At 43.0% G+C, this 12092-nt stretch overlaps 1 protein-coding gene across 3 annotated transcripts in view; it reads right to left on the bottom strand.

Annotated features, from left to right (window-relative positions):
* Positions 1-12092, bottom strand: part of LOC140895389 (DDB1- and CUL4-associated factor 6) — a 247164-nt gene that overhangs the window by 177161 nt on the left and 57911 nt on the right. The gene's annotated exons all lie outside the window — the stretch shown is intronic.

Below are 12092 nucleotides of genomic sequence, written 5' to 3'. Positions count from 1 at the left end.
GAAATGGATATGACTGAGTCTGTCTGGGCAATAATTAAATTGGGGAAGAAAACTATTAGAGCCTCCCCTGGGATAGTGCTTGGGGTGTGCTATAGACCGCCGGGATCTAATTTGGATATGGATAGAGCCCTTTTTAATGTTTTTAATAAAGTAAATACTAATGGAAACTGTGTGATCATGGGAGACTTTAACTTCCCAGATATAGACTGGAGGATGAGTGCTAGTAATAATAATAGGGCTCAGATTTTCCTAGATGTGATAGCTGATGGATTCCTTCAACAAGTAGTTGCTGAACCGACTAGAGGGGATGCCATTTTAGATTTGGTCTTGGCAAGTAATGAGGATCTCATAGAGGAAATGGTTGTAGGGGATAATCTTGGCTCAAGTGATCATGAGCTAATTCAGTTCAAACTGAATGGAAGGATTAACAAAAATAAATCTGCAACTAGGGTTTTTGATTTCAAAAGGGCTGACTTTCAAAAATTAAGGAAATTAGTTAGGGAAGTGGATTGGACTGAAGAATTTATGGGTTTAAAGGTAGAGGAGGCCTGGGATTATTTTAAATTAAAGCTGCAGAAGCTATCGGAAGCCTGCATCCCAAGAAAGGGGAAAAAATTCATAGGCAGGAGTTGTAGACCAAGCTGGATGAGCAAGCATCTTAGAGAGGTAATTAAGAAAAAGCAGAAAGCATATAGGGAGTGGAAGAAGGGAGGGATCAGTAAGGAAAGCTACCTTATTGAGGTCAGAATATGTAGGGATAAAGTGAGACAGGCTAAAAGTCAAGTAGAGTTGGACCTTGCAAAGGGAATTAAAACCAATAGTAAAAGGTTCTATAGTCATATAAATAGGAAGAAAACAAAGAAAGAAGAAGTGGGACCGCTAAAAACTGAGGATGGAGTGGAGGTCAAGGATAATCTAGGCATGGCCCAATATCTAAACAAATACTTTGCCTCAGTCTTTAATAAGACTAAAGAGGATCTTAGGGATAATGGTAGCATGATAAATGGGAATGAGGATATGGAGGTAGAAGTGAAACTCAAACAGCTTAATGGGGCTAAATCGGGGGGCCCAGATAATCTTCATCCAAGAATATTAAAAGAATTGGCACAAGAAATTGCAAGCCCATTAGCAAGAATTTTTAATGAATCTGTAAATTCAGGGGTTGTACCATATGATTGGAGAATTGCTAACATAGTTCCTATTTTTAAGAAAGGGAAAAAAAGTGATCCAAGTAATTATAGGCCTGTTAGTTTGACATCTGTAGTATGCAAGGTCTTGGAAAAAATTTTGAAGGAGAAGGTAGTTAAGGACATTGAAGTCAATGGTAAATGGGACAAAATACAACATGGTTTTACAAAAGGTAGATCGTGCCAAACCAACCTGATTTCCTTCTTTGAGAGAGTAACAGATTTTTTAGATAAAGGAAACGCAGTGGATCTAATTTATTTAGATTTTAGTAAGGCGTTTGATACTGTGCCACATGGGGAATTATTAGTTAAATTGGATAAGATGGGCATCAATAGGAAAATTGAAAGGTGGATAGGGAATTGGTTAAAGGGGAGACTACAACGGGTCCTACTGAAAGGTGAACTGTCAAGTTGGAGGGAGGTTACCAGTGGAGTTCCTCAAGGATCAGTTTTGGGACCAATCTTATTTAATCTTTTTATTACTGACCTGGGCACAAAAAGTGGGAGTGTGCTAATAAAGTTTGCAGATGATACAAAGCTGGGAGGTATTGCTAATTTAGAGAAGGACAGGGATACCCTACAGGAGGATCTGGATGACCTTGTAAACTGGAGTAATAGGAATAGGATGAAATTTAATAGTGAGAAGTGTAAGGTCATGCATTTAGGGATTAATAACAAGAATTTTAGTTATAAGCTAGGGACGCATCAACTAGAAGTAACGGAGGAGGAAAAGGACCTTGGAGTATTGGTTGATCATAGGTTGACTATGAGCTGCCAATGTGATATGGCTGTGAAAAAAGCTAATGTCGTCTTGGGATGCATCAGGAGAGGTATTTCCAGTAGGGATAAGGAGGTTTTAGTACCGTTATATAAGGCACTGGTGAGACCTCACCTGGAATACTGTGTGCAGTTCTGGTCTCCCATGTTTAAGAAGGATGAATTCAAACTGGAACAGGTACAGAGAAGGGCTACTAGGATGATCCAAGGAATGGAAAACTTGTCTTATGAAAGGAGACTCAGGGAGCTTGGCTTGTTTAGCCTAACTAAAAGAAGGTTGAGGGGAGATATGATTGCTCTCTATAAATATATCAGAGGGATAAATACCAGAGAGGGAGAGGAATTATTTAAACTCAATACCAATGTGGACACAAGAACAAATGGATATAAACTGGCCACTAGGAAATTTAGATTAGAAATTAGACGAAGGTTTCTAACCATCAGAGGAGTGAAGTTTTGGAATAGCCTTCCGAGGGAAGTAGTGGGGGCAAAAGATCTATCTTGCTTTAAGATTAAACTCGATAAGTTTATGGAGGAGATGGTATGATGGGATAACATGGTTTTGGTAATTAAATATTCATGGTAAATAGGCCCAATGGCCTGTGATGGGTTTTTAGATGGGGTAAGATCCAAGTTACCCGGGAAAGAATTTTCTGTAGTATCTGGCTGATGAATCTTGCCCATATGCTCAGGGTTTAGCTGATCGCCATATTTGGGGTTGGGAAGGAATTTTCCTCCAGGGCAGATTGGAAGGCCCTGGAGGTTTTTCGCCTTCCTCTGTAGCATGGGGCACGGGTCACTTGCTGGAGGATTCTCTGCTCCTTGAGGTCTTCAAACTACAATTTGAGGACTTCAATAGCACAGATATAGGTGTGAGGTCTTTTTTAGGAGTGGTGGGTGAAATTCTGTGGCCTGCATTGTGCAGGAGGTCAGACTAGATGATCATAATGGTCCCTTCTGACCTAAATATCTATGAATCTATGTGTTTCCTCAGATGAGGACTGACACACGATGGAGGCAGCATATGGGGAAGTTTGCTTGACCCTATGCTGTACCTGGTCTCTCATAAGACTGACTCCAGGCCTGTGAAATCTCTTTTACATGGATATTCAGCTTTCAGACTAACAAAGTAATTCCCTAAGGTTGTTGACTCAAATGCTAAGAATTTCCTTAATTTATCAGAATTACATTCTACTCTGTATTATACAGTGAGCTGGGAAGTGTTCACTTCCCCAGTGAGTGAGAAGACCTTGGCATGCCAAGGCTGGAATCCCTTCACACAGTGAAACATGGCACATCGTGGCTAAAATGTTGGGACCGTTCTAAATGTTTGTAAGGAGGCATTCTCTACAGTGGTGGCTTTCAACCTTTTTTCATTTGTGGACCCCTAAATTTCCAAGAGAGCTGCAGCCTCCTTTGGAAATCTTAGACGTAGTCTGCAGACCCCAGGTTGAAAACCATTGCTCTACAGCTCCTGGAATGTAGCAATTCCCTAGTAAGAGTGCTGTCCCAGGATGTTCTCTACCCCACCCCTTCAGTCAAATAGATCTCTTCTACTTGAGAGAGTTGTGTGGGAGGAATTGTCCTCTTGAACTGCAGTGAATAAAAAAACAGCATGAAATTTGAGAGACTTAGGTAACCATCTGGCTGAAGGAGTTCAAATGATGGAGTTGAAATGCTCTAGCCCCTCAAATAGAAGAGAAAATAAGCTAAGCTGAGAATTGCTGCCTTTTAGCAGGCCCAAGCAAAATCACGTGTGGCCTGGACTAGAGTGTATTATAACTAACTTATAAAATGGCTAGTCATTCATGGTTAGCAGTTGATCTTTCTTGCATGTGTCTACTTCCCATAAGAGTGTGTGTTCTTACTGACAGTGTTCCAAATCAATGACTTTATCTGTGGGGGCTCCTTCTCAGTGAATTTCCAAAGTAAAGGGATATACATTCAGGTAATACAGCTTACTCTGGGGATAGAACGGGGGTGGACAAACATTTTAGCCCAAGGGCCACATCAGGGTTGCAAAACTACGGAGGGCTGGATAGGGAAGGCTGTGCCTCCCCAAACACCCTGGCCACTGCCCCCCTCAGAACCCCTGACTCATCCAACCTCCCCCCCCCCTCCCCGCCCTGGGACCCCACCCCTATCCAACCCCTCCCCTCTGTTCCCCATCCCCTGACTGCCCTCCCCACTGCCCTTGCTCTCTGTCCCGACAGGCCCCCCAAGACCCTCTACCCCTTATCCAATCACTCCCCATCCCCTTACCATGCTGGAGCCAGCCACACCGCCATGCTGCTCAGCAGGAGCTCATAGCCCCACTGCCCAGAGCGCTTGTGGCAAGGCGAGCTGAAGCTGCGGTGGAGGATGGGGACAGCAGGAAAGGGGCCGGGGGCAAGCCTCCCCAACAGGGAGCTCAGGCTGGGCACGATGGTCCCATGGACCGTAGTTTGCCCACATCTAGGATAGAATATGATGACTGCTTAGCAGCAATGCTCCACTTTAGAGCAATAGGCCTAATGCAATTACTCAAACTGGAAATTGTTAAGAGTGCTGTGACTAACAGTCACCAGTTTTGTGGTAGTTCAGGACTAGCCTTAAATCATCATCTAAAAATACTGCAATGGAGAGAACCAGTCAGCTATTCTACTGTAGTCTTCAGGAAAGTACTAATGACCTGATACTACTTAGGTTCTGTGGTCTGGCAGTATCCCCTCCTAAGTCTTAGGACAACACATAACTACTTTCTCCCCCCCCCCCCCCCATATTACCTATATTGGTTCTCAACTCCTATTTGTTTAAAAGCCACTACAGCTGTATGGACAGACTATAGAAAAACCCACAGCTGGCCTATGGGCTACAGCCAGCTTGGCCTATGGGCTACAGCCAGCTTGGACTGTAGCCCTGCTTCATTGCTGTGTAGACTTCTGAGCCTGGGCTCTCCACCCCACAGGGTCCTAGAGCCCAGAATCCAGCCTGAGCCCAGAAATGAAATAGCCCTGGAGCCTGAGCCACCTGTGGGTTTTTCTTAGTTGTGTAGACCTACCCTAAGTGGAGTTGGTCCGAGTGGGGTGGACAGTTACAGTAGATGGTGGTAATAGTTCAGAAAAGGCAGCTCCTATCCTCCTGCAAAGAGCAAACAAATGGAAGCTACCACATAGCAAGGTCATAACAAGGGGCAGAGACCAGGCCCTCCCAACCCCTAAATGAGATTTTTGTTTTTGAAGGGGGGGCAGCGAGGAGGAGGAGAAGGAGAAGTCCATGTTGCATAGGCAAAGCCTTCTGCTCTCAAAATCTAAGGAACATGTAACCATGTATTAGTAAGGGCAGGAGTAGCATGTTTTTGCCATACTCTTAGTATTTGTAAATATGACAAGCATCCCCTTCCTGTTTACTCTTCCAGAGAGGGATAGTCATTGTGCCAGTCAACACTGAATTTAACAGTTTCTCTAAATGTCAGTTTTGCCTTTAAAGAAAATGTTACAAATATACCCCGTTAGTTCTCTCCTATTGGTTCCAGAATCAATAGGTGCTTGCCTCCAGGAAGGATTTTTCTAAACTCCAGCAACTGCTCATGTAGTATATGAAAATCCATTTATGATACGCCTGCATACATCAGCACGGCTAACATTCTTGCAGTCAGAACTGTATGAGGCGGCTGCTGCTGCACAGGGCAGAGTTGTAGGCAGCTAGATAAAGGGCAATATAATCAGCCAGGTGAAGAAATCAACCTCCATCTAGTGAGCAGAGGCTAGCAGAACACCTCGCCTACTTCCTGTGTTATGTGCTGGTGCTGTTGCCAAGCTAGTTGCACCAAAGTCCCCTCTCAGTACAGCTGATGAGCCAGACGCTCTCATCTCAGAATCGTGAGACTCTCCTAGTCAGATGTAGACCAGTTGCAGACCCACTCTGTATCGACTATAATTATCTCAGCAGGCCTGACTTAGATTCAGTAACTGTGACCAGTAGCATATTCAGTGACTATACAGCCTTTTCCAAACAGGCTATTTATTTTTAATAGGAAGGCCAAGAATTTTAAAAAGTCCAGCTGTGGCCTACTTAGATCTTGCCTCCCCTCCCCCCATCCCTGTTAGGCAGGTAAGGCAACTTCTTTAGCCGCCCTCTGCAAAGCCTGCACCATCAAGCTGTTCAAAGGAATAGGTTCTGATCAACTCTCTCAATGATTTCTCAGTTGAGTGAGAAGGTAGAGGAGGTAATATTTTTCATTGGACCAACACTGCAGTTAATAGTTTAGAGTCCTTTAGAGCCTTGGCTCCCACCCCTGGCCAAATAAATCTTATCTTTGCTGGGGTCTAGCCAAACGTAGTAGCTCATTGCTGTTCCTGGTTGTTTTTCCTGACAACTCTTTTTGATTTAACTCTAGTGTCAGACAAAACCTCCCTTACAGGTCAGCCAATCATAGCATATATAGTATTCATGAATACAGCAGCCTCACCTCCTTCACACATTGCACTGCAATTCAACTGTTGACTTAAAGCAGCTTCACCATCCATTCCAGCCCTTTCTGTGCTCCACTGCAGCTGGGGCAGGGATGGGTAGAAAGGAGAACTGAATCCCGTTTTATCACTCCTTATACAGCATGCTATACCTTGATTTTGGAAATGCATTAGTTCTAGTGCACCAGAGCCTGCACCTTCAAGGACCTCCCCCACCCTGAGGTTGCATGTATTAACAAAACGCTGCTTTAGAACATATCTTAAGATGGTTTATACACAGGAGACAGTGGAGAGGGGGAAGGTTAAAACAGGCATAAGCTTTCGTAAACTACAGCTCACTTCATCGGATGCATAAGTGAGCTGTAGCTCATGAAAGCTCATGCTCAAATAAATTGGTTAGTCTCTAAGGTGCCACAAGGACTCCTTTTCTTTTTGCGAATACAGACTAACACGGCTGCTACTCTAAAACAGGCATGGTTACTCTTGCAAAAAGAAGAATAAGATGGTGGGGGAAGCTACTAAGTCTTCAAATGTGTTAACAGCTGTTATAAGGAGGACTAGTCAATTGTTCTCCATGTCCACCAAAAGCAGGACAAGTAGTCCTGCTGAGTATGGAGCAAGGAGAGACTGAATATGGAGCAAGGAGAGATTTAGGTTAGATAGTAGAAAGCTTTTCCTAACTCCAAAGGTAATTTTGAACTCAGGAATAGGCTTCAAAGGGAATTGTGGAATCTCCCTCATTGTCCAACCTGTTCTTAAACATCTGCCAGGGATGGTCTACATTTACAGCCTCAGCACAGGGGGTGGGACTTGATGACTTCTTGGGGTCCCTATCAGCCCTACATTTCTGATTTTATATTCAAACCATTTCAGAAACCTGGTTTAAAAACTCTGCTTCATCATGCTAGCTAGCGAATGTCACACATAAATGGGAAGTGACTCAGAAGGGGTGACAGTACAAACTATGAAGATTTCTTTCACTCCCCCTACTTATTTTGAAACCCCCCAGAATATAAAACCAGATAGTCACAGAGTCCTTCCTGCACACTTTCATTAACAAAAGTTACCATGGCTCCTGCATTTCATTCCCTTCTAGTTTCTCATCCTCCTGTATAATTTTCTTTAACTTCATTCTTCCCATCTCTTCTCATTCTGTATCTTTCTCCCACAATTCTGTTTTCCCTTCAGGTATGCACACATCCCCTCCCATAGCCTTTTCTCCACTTTCCCACTCCACCCTTTATGCTTGCCTAGACGCTCTAAAACCAGTTGTCCAACAGTTTCAGCCTGAGGGCTAAATATTTTTAAAAAGGCAAAGGGCCACAATCAGTAGTTTATTTCTCTAGGAGTAAGTAGAGTGTGGTAGGCACCTGTCCTGTGTGCCCTGGGGCCCCTACAACCCAGCAGAGAAGCAGGCAATGGAGCAACCACAGCTATCACTCTCTCCTCCCCCTCCTACACTGCAGATCTTGTACAACAGCAACTGCCATGCTGGAGCCGTGCAAAAGGGAAGAGACAGCAGCTGTTCAGCCTACTAGAACTGCAGAGGAAATGGGGGAATCCTCTACACCTGATTCAAATACTTCTTTAAAAAAATAATCAAAGACACAGCTCAGGGAACACATTGTTCATTTGGAATCAAGTATTAAGTTTCTCAAATCATGGGCCAAAGGTTGGACACTACAGATCTAAACAGATTTTCAGCTGATTATTAAGCTTTATCTACAGTAGTTGACAAATTATAGCCATATATAACTACTGGCAGCAGGCTGTGTGTTGAAGCATTGTCCAAGGTACAGTACCAAATACAGCAGCATTCCTACTATAGTTGGGCTAGAAAAGAAGTTTCTAAAAGGGTTCAAACACACTGATCCCAGCCCACGACAGAGGGGGAGCTTGTTAACCCATCTTAACGTGCACTTGAAAATCAAAAGGGAATCCTACAAAAAAATGGAAACATGGACAAATTGCTAAGGAGAAGTACAAGAGGACAGCACAAGCACATAGGAACAAAATGAGAAAGGCTAAGGCACAAGATGAGTTACACTTCGCAAGGGACACAAAAGGCAATAAGAGGAGATTCGTTAAATACATTAGAAACAAGAGAAAGACAACAAAGTGAATATCCCCTACTTAGTGGGGAAGGACAGCTAATAACTGATGAACTCAAAAAGGCAGGTGTTTAAACACCTATTTTGCTTCAGTCTTGACTAAAAAGACCAGATATTCAACGCAATATTAACAACAAGGTGAAAGGAATGCAAGCCAAAATAGGGAAAGAACATGTTAAAGAATATTTAAGTAAGTTAGATGTATTCAAGTCAGCAGGGCTTGATTAATTAATCCTAGGTACTTAAGGAGTTAGCTAAAGCAATCTTGGAACAGTTAGCTATTATTTTCAAGAACTCTTGGAGGACAGGCCAGGTCCCAGAGGACTGGAGAAATGCAAACTTTAAAAAGTGGAAACAAAGAGCAGCCAGCAAATTACAGACAAATCAGCCTAACTTTGATACCCAGAAAGATACTGGAACAAATTATTAAACAATCAATTTGTAAGCACCTAGAGCAGGGGTGACCAAACTGTGGCTCTTTTATCATTCAAGTACAGCTCATGGGGTCCTCCAGGCACCCCCAATATCCACCTACCAGACTGAAGGGGAAGCTCAGGACCTCCACCTTGCAGCAGGGTGGTGTGGTAGGGGCTTCTGCCCAGCGGAGAGGGGGGTCGCAGGGCTTCAGCCATGCAGGGCGTACCTGCCAGGGTTCAGGGCTTCAGCAGGAGTGGGTTGAAACCACAACCCCGGCTCCCGGCAGATGTGCCCTGGCTCTCGAACTTCTGATGATTGTCATATGTGGCTCAGAGGGCCAGTAAGTTTGGCCACCCCTGACCTAGAGAATAATAGGGGTGTAAGAAATAGCCAGTGTGGATTTGTCAAGAACAAATCATGCCAAACCAACCTAATTTTCTTCTACAGGTTACTGATCTAGTGGATAGGGGGAAGCAGTAAACATGATGTACCTTGATTTTAGTAAACCATTTGACAGTCCCACATGACATTCTCAAAAGCAAACTAGGGAAACACCGTCTATATGAAAATACTATAAGGTGGGTGCACAACTGGTTGAAAGACTATACTTGGAGTAGTTTGCTATCAAACTGGAGGGGCATATCTAGTGCAGTACTACAGATGTCAGTCCTGGGTCTGGTACTATTCAATATTTTCATTAATGACTTGGATAAAGGAGTAGAGAGTATGCTTATAAAACTTTCAGATGACACCAAGCTGGGAGAGATTTCAAGCATTTTGGAGGACAGGATTAGAATTCAAAATGACCTTGACAAATTGGAGAATTGATCTGAATTCAACAAGATAAAATTCAATAACGACAAGTGCAAAGTACTTCACTTAAAAAGGAAAAATCAAATGCACAACTACAAAATTATTATCCATCATACACTAAGGGGTAGTACTGCTGAAAAGGATATATTGGTTATAACAGATTACAAATTGAATACGAATCAACAATGTGATGCAGCTGCAAAAAAGCATTCTGAGGGGTATTAACAGTAGTGTTGTATGTGAGAGACAGAAGGTAGCTGTCTGCTCTACTCAGCACTGATGGGACCTCAGCTGGAATACTGTGTCCAGTTCTGGATGCTGTACTTTAAGAAAGATGTAGAGACAAATTGGAGAGACCTGACCTATTAAAAAAAGCAGTCTTGAGGGGAGAAGGGGCTAAGGGGGGGACCTGATAACCTTCAAATATGTTAAGGGCTGTTACAAAGAGGATGCTTATCATACAGCATTTTTAGCTTTAATACATCAGTGAGATGCTGCAGTAGGTTCTTCCCATCCCCTTTGTCTTCTAGTTACAAAGAGGATGGTCATCAATTATTCTCCAGGTCTACTGAAGATAGGATAAGTTCTAACAGGCTTAACCTGCAATAAAGGAGATTTAGATTACATATTAGGAAAAACTTCAGTGCAGACATTAAGTATTCTCAAATATTCAAAAGATTCCTACAGTTTTCAGCCAATTTTAGGGAGGAAGGTGGGAGAAGTATTTGCCTTTACTTTTTGAGCCTTTAGAAGTTTATATCGCCAGGTTTTCCTCCACAACTACAGGGGCTACAAATATATTTTAAAGTGAGATACAGGACCCTGGGAGTTGGGGCTTTTAGGAAAAAAGTCAGTATCAAGTAATATGATCACATCCCTTGAGTTGGCAATATGGCATTTTTAGCTTTAGTAGATCAGCAAGATGCTGAGGGAGGTTCTTCCCACCCCTTGTGTTATAGTTCTGCTAAAATTAAGGAAGGGCAAACATATGATTAGCCCTAACACAACTGAAGAGCCCCAGTAGGTTGCAGGCTACCGTGTTTAAGCAGTGTTCGCTGGCCATATTGTGACCTAGGTTAAAACATAGATACCGATAATAGCTTCAAATGTGTTAGCCTGCCTCTAATGGCATGTCTACACTTGAGCTGGAGGTGTAATTTCCAGCTTGGGTAGATGTACCCATGCTAACCAATCAAGCTAGTACACTAAAATGGTGGAAGGATGAACTAGTCACCTCCAGTAGGTACCTAAGGTCTCTGAGAGGATCATATTTGGGGCAGTTAGCCCGGCCCACTGCTCAGACCACTGCAGCTACACTTCTATGTCTAGTACACTAGCTCAATCAGAACTGGCATGGATATGTCTACCCAAGTTGGAAATTAAACCTCCAACATAACAATTTAAAGGACTTCAGGTGTTAAGCTAACAATTGAAACACTCCCTTTTTGCCCATCAAGACAAGGCTCCGATCACTTTCCACCTCTGATTATTGCTGAACCATCCTTCCCACAGACATTTCACTGACATTCAACTGTATCTCTGGAGAGACACTTTTTACTTTCAAAATGAACTAGATTTGCTCCAGCTGTCTATTGTTTCCAGTTACAAGCTGAAGTGTGACCATCATTGCACTGTGTTTTCAGGAAAAGAATGGGAATGGTTCCAGCAAAATAAACCGTTTGCCAAATGTAGTGCCTCCCTCTTGGTTACGGTTGTGAGGTTTCCTTTAGGAGTGTGGGGGAACGAGAAGATCCTTCAGTCCCACCTCTGAATACTTTTAGTACAGAATTTAGAAACAGACTAAGGTAGGATGGGGGACTTTTGTTGGAGCCTCTTAAAAATATTAGCAGCACGTCACTAGAAAGTGATAATTCAACACTTTGCCTTTCTATAACACCTTTCATTTCAAGATCTCAAAGCTTTCAAGTAAGCCCCTAACATGTCTGAAGTACAGTGATCACCCTTAAGAAGTCAGCATTTGCAAGTTTCTGGTATCTGAGATGCCAGCCATTCCCTGAAGATGGGATAGAAAACAGCAGCTGTTAAAAAACTTACAAAAAATTGACAAACGATCAAACTGTGATAATACAAAGTGCCCAAGACAAGATAATCTCAGCCACAAGAAATTTTGTCAGAAAAGACATGATTCACTAGGAAACCCAGAGGGGTTTTTAAAATATCCCTTTCCTCCCATATAGTGGCATGGTGAAGGCATCTGCCATGGGTTAGTGGCTACATGCTTTGAGTAGATGAACTGAGGTACAGAGGCTATGTGACCTTGAGCAAGTGACTTGATGACAGCCAAAACAGAACCCTGATCTCCTGATTCAGTCTCC

Source organism: Lepidochelys kempii, chromosome 1 (genome assembly GCF_965140285.1).
Source record: "Lepidochelys kempii isolate rLepKem1 chromosome 1, rLepKem1.hap1, whole genome shotgun sequence".
NCBI classification, from domain to species: Eukaryota; Metazoa; Chordata; order Testudines; family Cheloniidae; genus Lepidochelys; species Lepidochelys kempii.
Note: the sequence above shows the minus strand (reverse complement) of the source record. Positions and strands in the feature narration are given on the sequence as shown.